This window comes from Camelus dromedarius, chromosome 2, assembly GCF_036321535.1.
Source record: "Camelus dromedarius isolate mCamDro1 chromosome 2, mCamDro1.pat, whole genome shotgun sequence".
NCBI lineage: Eukaryota > Metazoa > Chordata > Mammalia > Artiodactyla > Camelidae > Camelus > Camelus dromedarius.
This window is the reverse complement of record NC_087437.1, coordinates 33,212,403-33,224,212: the sequence shown is the minus strand read 5'-3', so window position 1 is coordinate 33,224,212 and position 11,810 is coordinate 33,212,403. Positions and strand designations below refer to the sequence as shown.

The window sequence follows — 11,810 nt, the reverse complement described above, 5'->3', positions numbered from 1 at the left end:
ACGTGAGCGGGCGTGGTCACGTGGGGGGCAGGGCCGGCGAGGAAGGCGGAGTGGCGGCGGCGTTCGCTTTCTTCCCGGACTGTCTTCGGCACCTGCCCCGGGCCTTCCGCCGCCGACCGCGCTGCTCTGCTGCTTCTTGCCCTGCTCCGGCTGCCGACCCGGCGCCGCTCTGCCGGGAAAGTGCGGGCCTCCCCGCCGCGGCCCGAAGCCAGGCTCCTCCTGCGGGGTCCCACCTGCGCTAGGGACCCGAAAGCGCGCGCCGCCCTTCTCGCAGCTTTGCTCTCCGCAGGCTCTTTGGCAGCTCTTAATTCCACACAGTTGATTGAGCACCTTATAATTTGTCAAGTCACCTGCCAGGTACTGGGAATACAAAATGGAGTGAGACAAACTCTCCGACCTCATAAGAGTTAACGGTTTAGTTGGAGAGAGCGACAGATACCGGTACTTTAAAGGACGCTATGGAGAATGGACGAATGTAGTGAGAACAGTGGCTGGAATAAGCACGGAATTCTATAGGGATGCGTGGGAGAAGCGTTTGAGAAAGAATAAGTTTAACCAGCTTTGGCGGAAAAGTGGCGGCGGAGGGGGTGAAGAGTGCTGAGGGTCTTTGAAGTTCATACGTAAGTTAGAATTAGTAAGAATGAGCCAGTAGTGATACCTGTATGAGGGCGTGGGTTATGGAGGAGTGAGGAGGGGGCGTTAGGAGGGATAATAAAGATGCAAGCATGAAACAAGGATGTGTGTGCGCGCGCGCTTGGTCTGAGAATGTGAGAAGGAACTCCAGAGTAGACACAACTAACCAGCTCCAGGAGGAGCCAGAGCAGAGTAGCAAGAATGCAAGACGTGTTTTTAAAAATTCCATCTGGCAACACAACCCGACCCCCCACTTTTGGAGGTGTGAGGGGGTGCCAGGCTTGCCAACAGGATTTTGAGGGTGACAAAGCTAGAGATTGGATAACGATGAGGATTATTAGCTATCAATAAGATTAGAGGTGGCAAGGGCCTATACTGGGGAATAGGGATGGGACAAATGAAGCAGAGTGTTTAGGAGGTGAAATGGGGATGACTTTGTGAATAATAGCTTATGAGGTCTGAGAGAAAGGAAGGACTTGAGATTGTCTCCCAAATTTCTAGCGTGCGCCCCAAATACAGGTGAGAATATAGGAAAAGAAGAGAGTAAGTGAGGATGCCAGAGAAGATAGATCATTTTTGACTGTGTTGCCTTTGCGATGTCCACATAAGATGATTACACTTTCCATCTCATGCTCTCTCTTCAGCTCCAAAGGAGAAGCCCCAGTCTAATGGAGCTGCCTTGCCAAGATGACTAGCAACTCCCATCTTCCCAGTTACAGTGCTCGCTTCTCTGCCCTCATCTTACTCCACTTCTCAGCGTCACTTGATGCAGTTGACAGCCCCTCCCTTCATGGCCCCCTTGACACTACACTTGCCTTGTTTCTCTTCTGGTTTACTGGGCTCTTATTTGTTGTCTCACTTGTCAGCTCCTCTTCTACCTGATCAAGTGCTCCAGAGTCCAGTCCTGAACTCTATTCCACTCATCCAGTCCCATAGCTTCAAACATCATCACGGTTCTCTACTGTCCAATAGGTAGCCATCACCACATGTGACAAGTTGACACTTCATACATATCATGTGTCATGGCTTGTCCTAATTGAAATGTGCTGTAAGTGTAAAATACACACCAGATTTCAAAGACTTAGTATGAAAAAATGAATATAAGATACCTTGTTCATTTATATACTGATTATATGTTAAAATGATAATATTTACATATATTGGATCAAATAGAATATATTAAAATTAATTTCACCTGCTTTTAGCTTTTAATGTGGCTGATAGAAAATTTTGAATTATGTATGTGGCTTACATTATATTTCTATTTATTGGTGCTGATTTATATGCTGATACCTCCAAAATACCTTAATTCTGAACTCCTTTCTTGAGCAGTAAGATTGCTTTTCCTGCTGACATCTCTACGTGGATGACCAATAGGCATTTCAAACCTTGCATATCCTGCACAGAATCCTTGAGTTCTCTCAGACATTTTATACCTGTTCCTCCCTAATTGCCCACCAGCAAAGTAAATGGCACATCTCTCCACCAATTGCCAGCCACGAGCCTAGCAGTCATCCTTGACAGCGTACCTATCTCATCACCCACATCTACTCCACCTTTGGAATTTTCCTGTCAACTTCCCTTTAAAACGTATCCTGAATCCATGCATGATGTCCACCACTACTGTTCTTGTAAGACTGGTATCATTTGCACAACTGCAACAGACCTTTAGTTTTTTTTTTTTTTTTTTTTGCTTACTTTTAATGAAAAATGAATATACCTAGTATGACATTCAAACAGTACCAAAGAGAATGGAGCTCAAGGCAAATCTTTTCTTTCAATCCCCAGTTCTTTTGGGAAGTAATCACTATTACTAGATTCCTTTGTATCTTCCCAGAGATATCCCACACAGTTCTTTATTTTCTTTGAACCCAATAATATAACAGCAATTGCCTTCATTTTTTTGTAACGTATGCAAAGGATTTTGTTGTATGGGTGTGTCACACTTTTCTTGGCAACTCCCCTATTGGTGGACATTTAAGTTGTTTACAAACTACTGTACACAGTCCTGCAATGAATTGCTTGGACAATGGTCATTTCACATCTACCTGTAGAATAAATTCCTAAAAGTAGAATTGCTAAGTCAAATAGCTATACTTTTAAATTTTTGTTAAATAGTGTCAAATTGTTTTCCATGAAAGTCCAGTTGACACTCCCATCAGTTGGTACCAGTTGACACTCCCATCAGCAATGCCGGAAAGAGCCTGTTTCCCACATCATCCCTAATTAAGCTTGTTATCAGATTTTTGGTCTTTAATCTAGTAAATGAAAAATGGCTATCATGGTTTTGTCTCAATTTGCACTTCTGTTAGAGTGTAGGTTGAACCTCTTTATATGATTAATAGCCACTTATATTTTGTAGTAATTCATCTCGTATCCTTTGCTTGTTTTTTCAGATGAGTCATTTGCTTTCTCTTATTAATAAATTGGCTCTTTGTCAGTGGTGTGAGTTGCAAATATTTCTCTTGACTATGCTTATGGTATATTTTTCTGTATAATTTTTTAGTGTAAATTTTTTCCCCTAACTCCAGGGATTTGCTTCCCACTCAAGATTTTTAACAGCCTTAACTGGCTTCCTACTTCCACTATTGCATTTCTAGGCCTACCCAGCGATCAGAATGATCTTTTTAGTTAGTTTATGGTTTGGTTTGTCAAAGGATAAAGAGAGAACCATCCAATAGGTGAACTAAAAAAGACAAAACTAGATTTATTGTGTACTCTTGTAAGGGAGATCTATGTGGGTAGGCACAGTCTTACCAGAGCAGAGCAAGCCGTGGATCCTGTATAGGGCTTATGGGAAGTATGGAGTTCAGGGGTAGGTGCATTTAGGAGGCAAAACAGTTGGACATCATCTGTCTAATTGCGCTAGCTAATATCTCCAGTTCAGTGTTAGATAACGGTGGAAATAGTGTGCATTCTTATCTTGGACCTGGGATAAATACTAAACAGACAAACAAAAAAATGGGAGAAAAGGAAAAGCTTTTCCTTACAGTGGACACCCAACTAATAAATGTAGAAAAAACAATGGAAGTACAGCATCACAGTCTAGCAACCATCATAGTATTGATTCAGGCAAGACTCATCAGTGGTTGCTAAAATTAGTGGGTGAAATTTTGAGGAGTGACAAGGTACATACATAGTCTCAAAGTATCTCTTCACAGACACATATTAATTGTAAAGAGAAAAACCTTAATCACACATCACCTTAGTCAAAGTTAATATGACCAGCACTGAGATAAACTGACATCATGTGCCTCTTGACAGTATGCACTGAAATGGATACAGCCCTCCGTAGTAGACCTACCAGAAGTTCGTGCCTAAATCTAATCATGAGGAAACTTCAGACAGACCCAAACTGAGGGACATTCTACAAAATAACTGGCCTGTACTCCTCAAAAAAGTAAATGTCATAAAAGACTAAGGAACCATTTCTGAGTAAAGCAGACCAAAGGGATGTGACCATTAAATGCAACACGTGATCCAGAATTTCTGTAATTGTAAGGAACATTATTGAGTCAGTTGACAAAATATGAATAAGGCCTATGATTAGATAATTTATACTCTATCACTGTCAATTTCTTGATTGACGATTGCAGTATGGTTATGAAAGAGAAAATACTTCATTTTAGAAAACACACACAGATATTTAGTGCCAACTTAGCTGCAACTTATTTTCAAAAAGTTCCAAAAAACATGTATGTGTGTATGCACACACATATATATACTTATATATGTATGCAGAGGGAGAGAAAGAAATCAAATGTGGTAAAAATGTTAACATTTAAAAAAATTTAATGTTAATATTTGGGGGATCTGAGTACAGGATATATGGGAATTCTTTGTGCTAGTCTTACAACCTTTCTATAAGTCTGAAAGTATGTCCACCAGACTTTGATCTCCTGAGAGCCTCGTGCATTTTTGTATCTCAAACACCTTGTACAGGACCCAGCTTGAAAAAATGCTGAAGTAGATGGATGAGGCCTTTAAATCAGGAGGGAGTTGCACCAACTCATGGTATAGCAAGGAAAGCATACTTCTTTGGAAAAACCCATTCCTGCCTACACAGTAAACATGCTCATTCTGCCTACATTGACCTATTATGAGTCAACCAAGTTTCACCTACTTTGTAATTACCGAGTGATGGAAAAGTGGGACTGAGTATAGGTGTAGACTTTATCATCCGGCTGGGACATGAAGCCATTGGATTGACCAGCTGGTTTCATTGGTGTGGGGATGACTGCAGCCTCTGGAGCAAAGTTAGCCCCACGGGTAGGAGAGTAAGGATCTCTCAAAAATCTAAGTAGATTCAGCTTTCACCTGCCTTTACTTCTGCCACTTGTGCTGAGGGGTGTGTGGTTCAGAACTCCCCTATCCCCATCCTATTCCGAATCCAAGCTGGGAACCACATAGTCCTCCTCAATACCTTCTTCCCCTCCCGAGTCTGCTCCACCCTCACCCCTCCCCACCTGCAGTGTGAGTTTCTAACGTGGGACAAGAGAGGGGTGTCGGGTTCTGCTTGGGAGCACAGAATCAGTGATAAGTGAACTTGATTTCAAAGAATGAAGAAGACTGAGCAGGGAAGGGGGAGGAGACTGAAGGTATTTCAGGCAAAAGCAAGATCATATGCAAAGGCTTAGAAAGAGATTCAAAATCACATCAACAGCCGTATCAGCTTCATCCAATTCTTTGTGGAAGATGTGCCAAGGAAAGATTTTTGGAAGTCTGGTAAAAATAACTAGATTGATTTAAATCCTGGGACTAGAATTTAAGTTGGACTTTTCTGTTTATCAACTCATAAAAAATATGTTATAGTCTCTGGTCAATTTTATATAATCACAGGAATGAAACTTTGTAGATTCTTACTTGAATGAGGTACCAATTTTAAAAGAAAAATATGTGCTTTTAGCAGCATAAGATGGCCCTTATATTTTAAAGTTTAACTGGCAAAACTAGTGGCCCAGATCATGCAAAGGCATCCACTAAGAGGTCTGGGAAGCCTTGGCTAATTCACCTACTAGTCAATCTTTTGTCCTTTTACTTTTTCTTTTCTTTTCTTTACCTTTTCTTTTCAGGCATTACCATTCATGACCTGAGAGTCTGTGTCTCCCCACACAGTTTGCCTGGTACCTTGCCTTTGACGGCCCCCCATGTGGAGAAAGCTCTTCCTTCACCTCTCAGCTCTGGGACTCAGGTAAGTTCTTATTCATTTATTAACATTTCTCTCAGCAATATATTTGCAAGGAAGTCCACTCTGAATATTTACATTTTTTTGCCCAGAATATAAAATTCACTTACATACAAGGAACAACAGCATGACATAAAGTTGAAATGATGTCTTTATAAAGCATAATTTTAAGAGTTGCTTGAAATAGAAGTGCTTTTTTCAAAAAGAAGATATTCACTATGTGGGCTCATTGCAGATTTCTGCACCTTAATTTTCTCATCAGTGAAAATCATATTTGGGACTTGCATACTTTATTGGGATACCAGTGTTATAGTAGGATTTTTAAGCATGTCCATGTCCTCATATGAAAAAAAAAGTATGAGCAATAAATACTAGTCTTAATGTCTTTTGGATACAAAGTCGTGAATCTAAAATAATTAAAGCCTATATAGCTTAATAACAAAAAAAAATCAACACAATCCAAAAATGGGCAGAAGACCTAAACAAGCAATTCTCCAAAGAAATACAAATGATAATAGGCACGTGAAAAAATGCTCAATATCACTAATTATCAGAGAAATGCAAATCAAAACTACAGTGAGGTATCACCTCACACCAGTCAGAATGGCCATCACTCAAAAGTCCACAAATGACAAATGCTGGAGAGGCTGTGGAGAAAAGGGAACCCTCCTTCACTGCTAGTGGGAATGCAGTTTGGTGCAGCCACTGTGGAAAACAGTATGGAGATTCCTCAAAAGACTAGGAATAGACTTACCGTATGACCCAGGAATCCCACTCCTGGGCATATATCCAGAAGGAACCCTACTTCAAAAAGACACCTGCACCATGATGTTCATAGCAGCACTATTTACAATAGCCAAGACATGGAAACAGCCTAAATGTCCATCAACAGAAGAGTAGATAAAGAAGAGGTGATATATTTATACAGTGGAATACTATTTAGCCATAAAAACCGACAACATAGCACCATTTGCAGCAACATGGATATCCCTGGAGAATGTCATTCTAGGTGAAGTAAGCCAGAAAGAGAAAGAGAACTACCATATGAGATCGCTCATATGTGGCATCTAAAAAAAAAAAAAGAAAACATAAATACAAAACAGAAACAGACTCATTGACATAGGATACAAACTTGTGGTTGCCAATGGGGCAGGGAGTGGGAAGGAACAGACTGGGATTTCAAAATGTAGAATAGATAAACAAGATTATACTGTATAGCACAGGGAAATATGTATAAGATTTTGTGATAGCTCACAGAGAAAAAAATGTGACAATGAATATATGTATGTTCATGTATAACTGGAAAATTGTGCTCTACACTGGAATTTGACACAACATTGTAAAATGACTATAACTCAATAAAAAAAAAAGTTTAAAAAAAAACTAAAAGTAGACCTACAATATGATTCAGCAATCCCATTTGTGGGTATATATCTGGAGGGAACTCTAATTTGAAAAGAACATGCACCCCAGTGATCATAGCAGCACTATTTATAATAGTCAAGACATGGAAACAACCTAAATGTTCATCAACAGATGACTGGATAAAAAAAGTTGTGGTATATTTATATAGTCAAAGACTACTCAGCCATAAAAAAGGACAAAATAATGCCATTTGCAGCAACATGGATGGACCTAGAGATCGTAATTCTAAATGAAGTAAGCCAGAAAAAGAAATAAAAATACTGTATGATATCACTCATATGTGGAATCTAAAAAAAGGAAAAAAGACACAAATGAACTTATTTACAAAACAGAAACAGACTCACAGACATAGAAAACAAACTTATGGTTACCAGGGGAGAAGGGGGTGGAAAGCGATAAATTGGGAAGTTCAAGATTTTCAGATACTAACTGCTGTGTATAAAATAGATATACAAGTTTCTTCTGTATAGCACAGGGAACCCATTCAATATCTTGTGATGAAAAAGAATATGAAAACGAATATATGTATGTATATGTATGACTGAAACATGTTGTACATCAGAAATTGACACAACATTGGAAACTGACAACTTCAATATATAAATAAATAAATACATAAATACATGCATACATACATACATACATACATACATAAAGCCAAAGAGCAGTCTTTATGGATCAGAACCTCTGCAGCCAAACTTTTTTTCAAAGGTCTGAAATAATGTTTGCATGCTCTATAAATAATGCTTTTTATTATATAGCAAAATACGTAAGAACCACTTAGATTTATTTTATACACTGCTAGTGGAATAATTCTGTTGTTTCCCTCATTTGTTTATAGCAAACTCGAGTCCTGAAGGTGCAGCGTAAATAATTCACTGGAGTTACAATACAAATCAGTGAGTGAACAAAGATTAAACAGTAAAGTACTGTGTAACTGACTTCAAACCATGGCTTAAAAGAAGGAAAGGGATTGCAAAAGATATTACATGGTTTATATGTATGACTATTACACTGCATGAAAAATTTCATTAAGAATGCAAAAAGTCTATGGAAATATTGGAAATATGTGAGGCAATATGACCAAACAATAATAAAAAGATACACAATACAGAATTACAAAATGACGAGGAAAAGATAAAAAAAAATGAACACCCAAACCAGCCCTTGGAAAAGCAGCATTCGAGATTAAATATGGGCATGCCCGTACAGAAGAACAGGAGATTTCCCACTGGGAAGAATGAAAAACGGGAAGGGGAGAGTTCTTACACCTCAGAGCTCAGAGCCTCTGATCCTCCAAACCCAGCTTGACCACTAGAGCTTTAAGTACATGTGTAAGAGTAAATACGTGTGTTTCCATTCATACACAGACCCCCCAGACTGGCACATTCTTATTATTATCTGTTTTGAAAACTAGAGAGAAGGGACCTGACCCCAAAGATGCTAAATTGGTGAATATGTCAGGATGAAGAGGAGAAAGGCTAGCATACTGAGAACGAAGATAGGTACAATGCCTAGGATGAAATGCCGTCCATAATTGCCCCAAATTTCTAGCACCAATGATTACATTTATGCCCTACAGACTTCAATTTTTAGTAAAGATATGTCTCTCTTACTATGAATGTTAACTATGTACACATTTATCTTGCAGTCTGTTTCTGTTTTTCTCTGTCTGTATGTGTCCAGCTACGCATTCATCTATATGCCTACTGCTACCTATACATTTATCTATTTATCTACCATAGTTGTGGAAATCTGTTTCACAGCCTAATTGCAAAAATAAACTCACCATATTTTTCCTCCTTCATAACAGGTGGAGGGAGTCAGGAAAGAACAGGCAATATTATATTTTCTAATTAGAAAAATTTAAAGTAACTCTCTTGGTAAAAGAAAAAATGTACACGTATATATACATACATATGAATAGAAACAATGGAAAAATGTGCACATGTTGATGACTTACATATTGAGGAAGAGAAAGACAAAGGATGAGGAAATATTTTAAGAAAGAGTTAAGCTGTTAGAGGAACAGCCATAGGAAGTGTATATGGACAGTCTTGAGGCAGGTTATGCATTTACTGTCTCAGCTCCAGTTCATCTTTTTCACCTAGCCCAATGGTTTAAATATGCTTCCTTTGCCAACTGGCGCCATGTTATGCTTTGTCAGTAGGCGGCGCAAGAGAGACATCTCAGGCAGGAAGGTTTTGTCTCCAGCTCTCCTGTGCTCACTGCAGGGCTTCTGATGTGTGCAAAGCCTTTCCAGCTCCCAGTTCCTGCAGCACAGGTGGATTTTATTTTCAAGGAAAAATATTAAGAAACCTGTAGCTTAATAGAAGAAAGAAATACAGTACTACTATAAAAATTGTACTATAACAAAACTTCAGCAAAGGTACCTCTGAAATTCAAAGTGAAAAGAAGAAAAAGAATGAGAAAAAAATAAATTAGATTAAATTAAATTGAATTAAATTTAAATGGCCATCCTTTTGGAAGAACAAGAATAGAAAGGGAAATATGGGCATACCTTTACAGAAGCAGGGCAGATTTTACAATTTGGGAAGAAGTAATGTCTTCCCTACTCTAAGTTTGAAATTTAAATCAACACACACCCATATCAAACAGATCAGTGTAAAATCTTGGAGTAAACAAACTTACTAGACTCTGGTCCACCTGCTGCTATCTGTTCAAGCGTAATTTGTCTGTAAACACTAGAAGTGGCAGAGTCAATGTGTGATTCAGTTCACACATCTAAACCCAGACACATACTTGTATTATCTGCTTCAGATATCTGTCTGTCTCTCTAGAGGAATGACTGCCCCAAATAGATTGTCTTAGTTTGTCAGGAGGGCTGACCCACAGAGGACAAAGACAGGTATCACACCTGGCTTGAAATGCCTTCCTCATCTATCTCTACTATTCCTGATTCACCACGAATTTCTAGTATGAAAAGTTTAAATGATCTCCTGGATTAGGCCAAAAAAACAGCATTGATACGTTTTGGTTTCCCTCTCTTTTCTTTTCTTCTTCAAGTGGAGGTACTGGGAATCAAACCAAGTACCTCGCGCGTGCTCAGCGTGTACTCCACCAACTGAGCTATACCCCGACCCCCACAGCATTGATACAGATGTCAATCATTAGAAATAGTTTCTCTCTGCCTAATGATCTATCCTGAAAAGTGCTGCGTATCAGTTCATATAGATCTTACTCTTTCTTTTCTTATCCCTGCATAGTACTGTATTGTATGTGTGTACCACAGTTTTTTCAACCACTTTCCTATATTGGGGCATTTGTTCAGTTTTCAATACTTTGTAATTATAAATCATATTATAATAAATAACCTTGTACATATGTATTTTTATATTGTCAAAAGTTTGTCTTCAGGCTGAAGTGTGATTGCTGGGTCAAATGATAAATGCATACGTGGTTTTGTTAAGTGTTGCCAAATTTCCAAATTTCCCTTTAGAGGGTTTGTAACATTTTGTGTCGTGAAAATACCTGTTTTCTCATATTTGTAAAGCTTTTGAATTTTTGCCAACCTGGATTAGCATATGTGGCATAGATTTACAAAAATAGCATGAAGAAATGTATACAATCATGGATGTAAGTTTGTAAAGGTAGGAATCATTTGCCTTTGGATAGATGTATTCAGCTATGTGGATCATCTGTCTTCGACTGTTCTCTTTTTTTGTCACTTATCAGAGTTAAGCTCTCTCTCTCTTTCTCATAGTCACTAAAACTGGCCAGTGGATGTCACTCTAGTGCTGCTTTAAGGGATAGATTCTAGTACAGCCTGCTCAGGTTTTTTGTTTGTTTGTTTTTGGATAATGACTCTCTTTAGAAACCTACTCCCTGTGTTTATTAGATAAACTAGGCAAGAGTTTCCAAGAGACAAATCTTTTTTTGAAAAGCCCATATTAACATGCTTAAGAGGAGGGAGCTTTTTGAAAGGCTAAATTCAGCATGTTCTGATTTAAGTAGTGTGTAATAGGTTTGATCTGATAACTCAAATTACCTAACTTAAGAACAAAATTTGTAAGCAGTGAGAACTAAACCATGATCATGTGGCTCTTTGATGTATGTAGATGTTAACAGCTTGGTGTTTTTGTCCTTGATGAAGTGTCCTGCACAGCCTTAGAGATCTAGAGGGCGGGTCTGCCTGCACTCCTCCAGACCCCTGTCCAGCCAAGGGCAGTGACTTTTTCACTTAAAACAGTCTTCGAACATGAAATGCAGATCTCTTAGCTTTGCTTTTAGAGTTTCTCCCCAAACACTACCCTCATCAAATTGATCTTTAAATGAATTCCTAATATATTTATACTTTTTTTAAACCTTGGCAAGGATGAATCTTAAGGACTAGGAAATCCTAGAATTGATTACCTCATGGATTAAAGGGAAAGAGAAATCTTAACAAATCTAGGATATTAAACTGTAAGTCTTTAACATTCATTATTCTTCAAAAAGCAGATAATTTTCAAATCTAAAAGAAAAAGTTAAGTTCACAGAATACACCTGTATTATTTGTCATCAATATCAGGCATATTTGTTATCAAAATTAATTAAATGACATATA

The 11,810-nt window shown here is 38.6% G+C and overlaps 1 long non-coding RNA gene across 1 annotated transcript; it reads left to right on the top strand.

Moving 5' to 3' along the window:
• Positions 1-39: 39 nt before the first annotated feature.
• Positions 40-10,579, top strand: LOC116152675 (uncharacterized). The gene is made up of 3 exons (XR_004136253.2): positions 40-357; positions 5,706-5,824; positions 8,085-10,579. It is a non-coding gene; the product is annotated as an uncharacterized LOC116152675 (long non-coding RNA).
• The last annotated feature ends 1,231 nt before the right edge of the window (positions 10,580-11,810 follow it).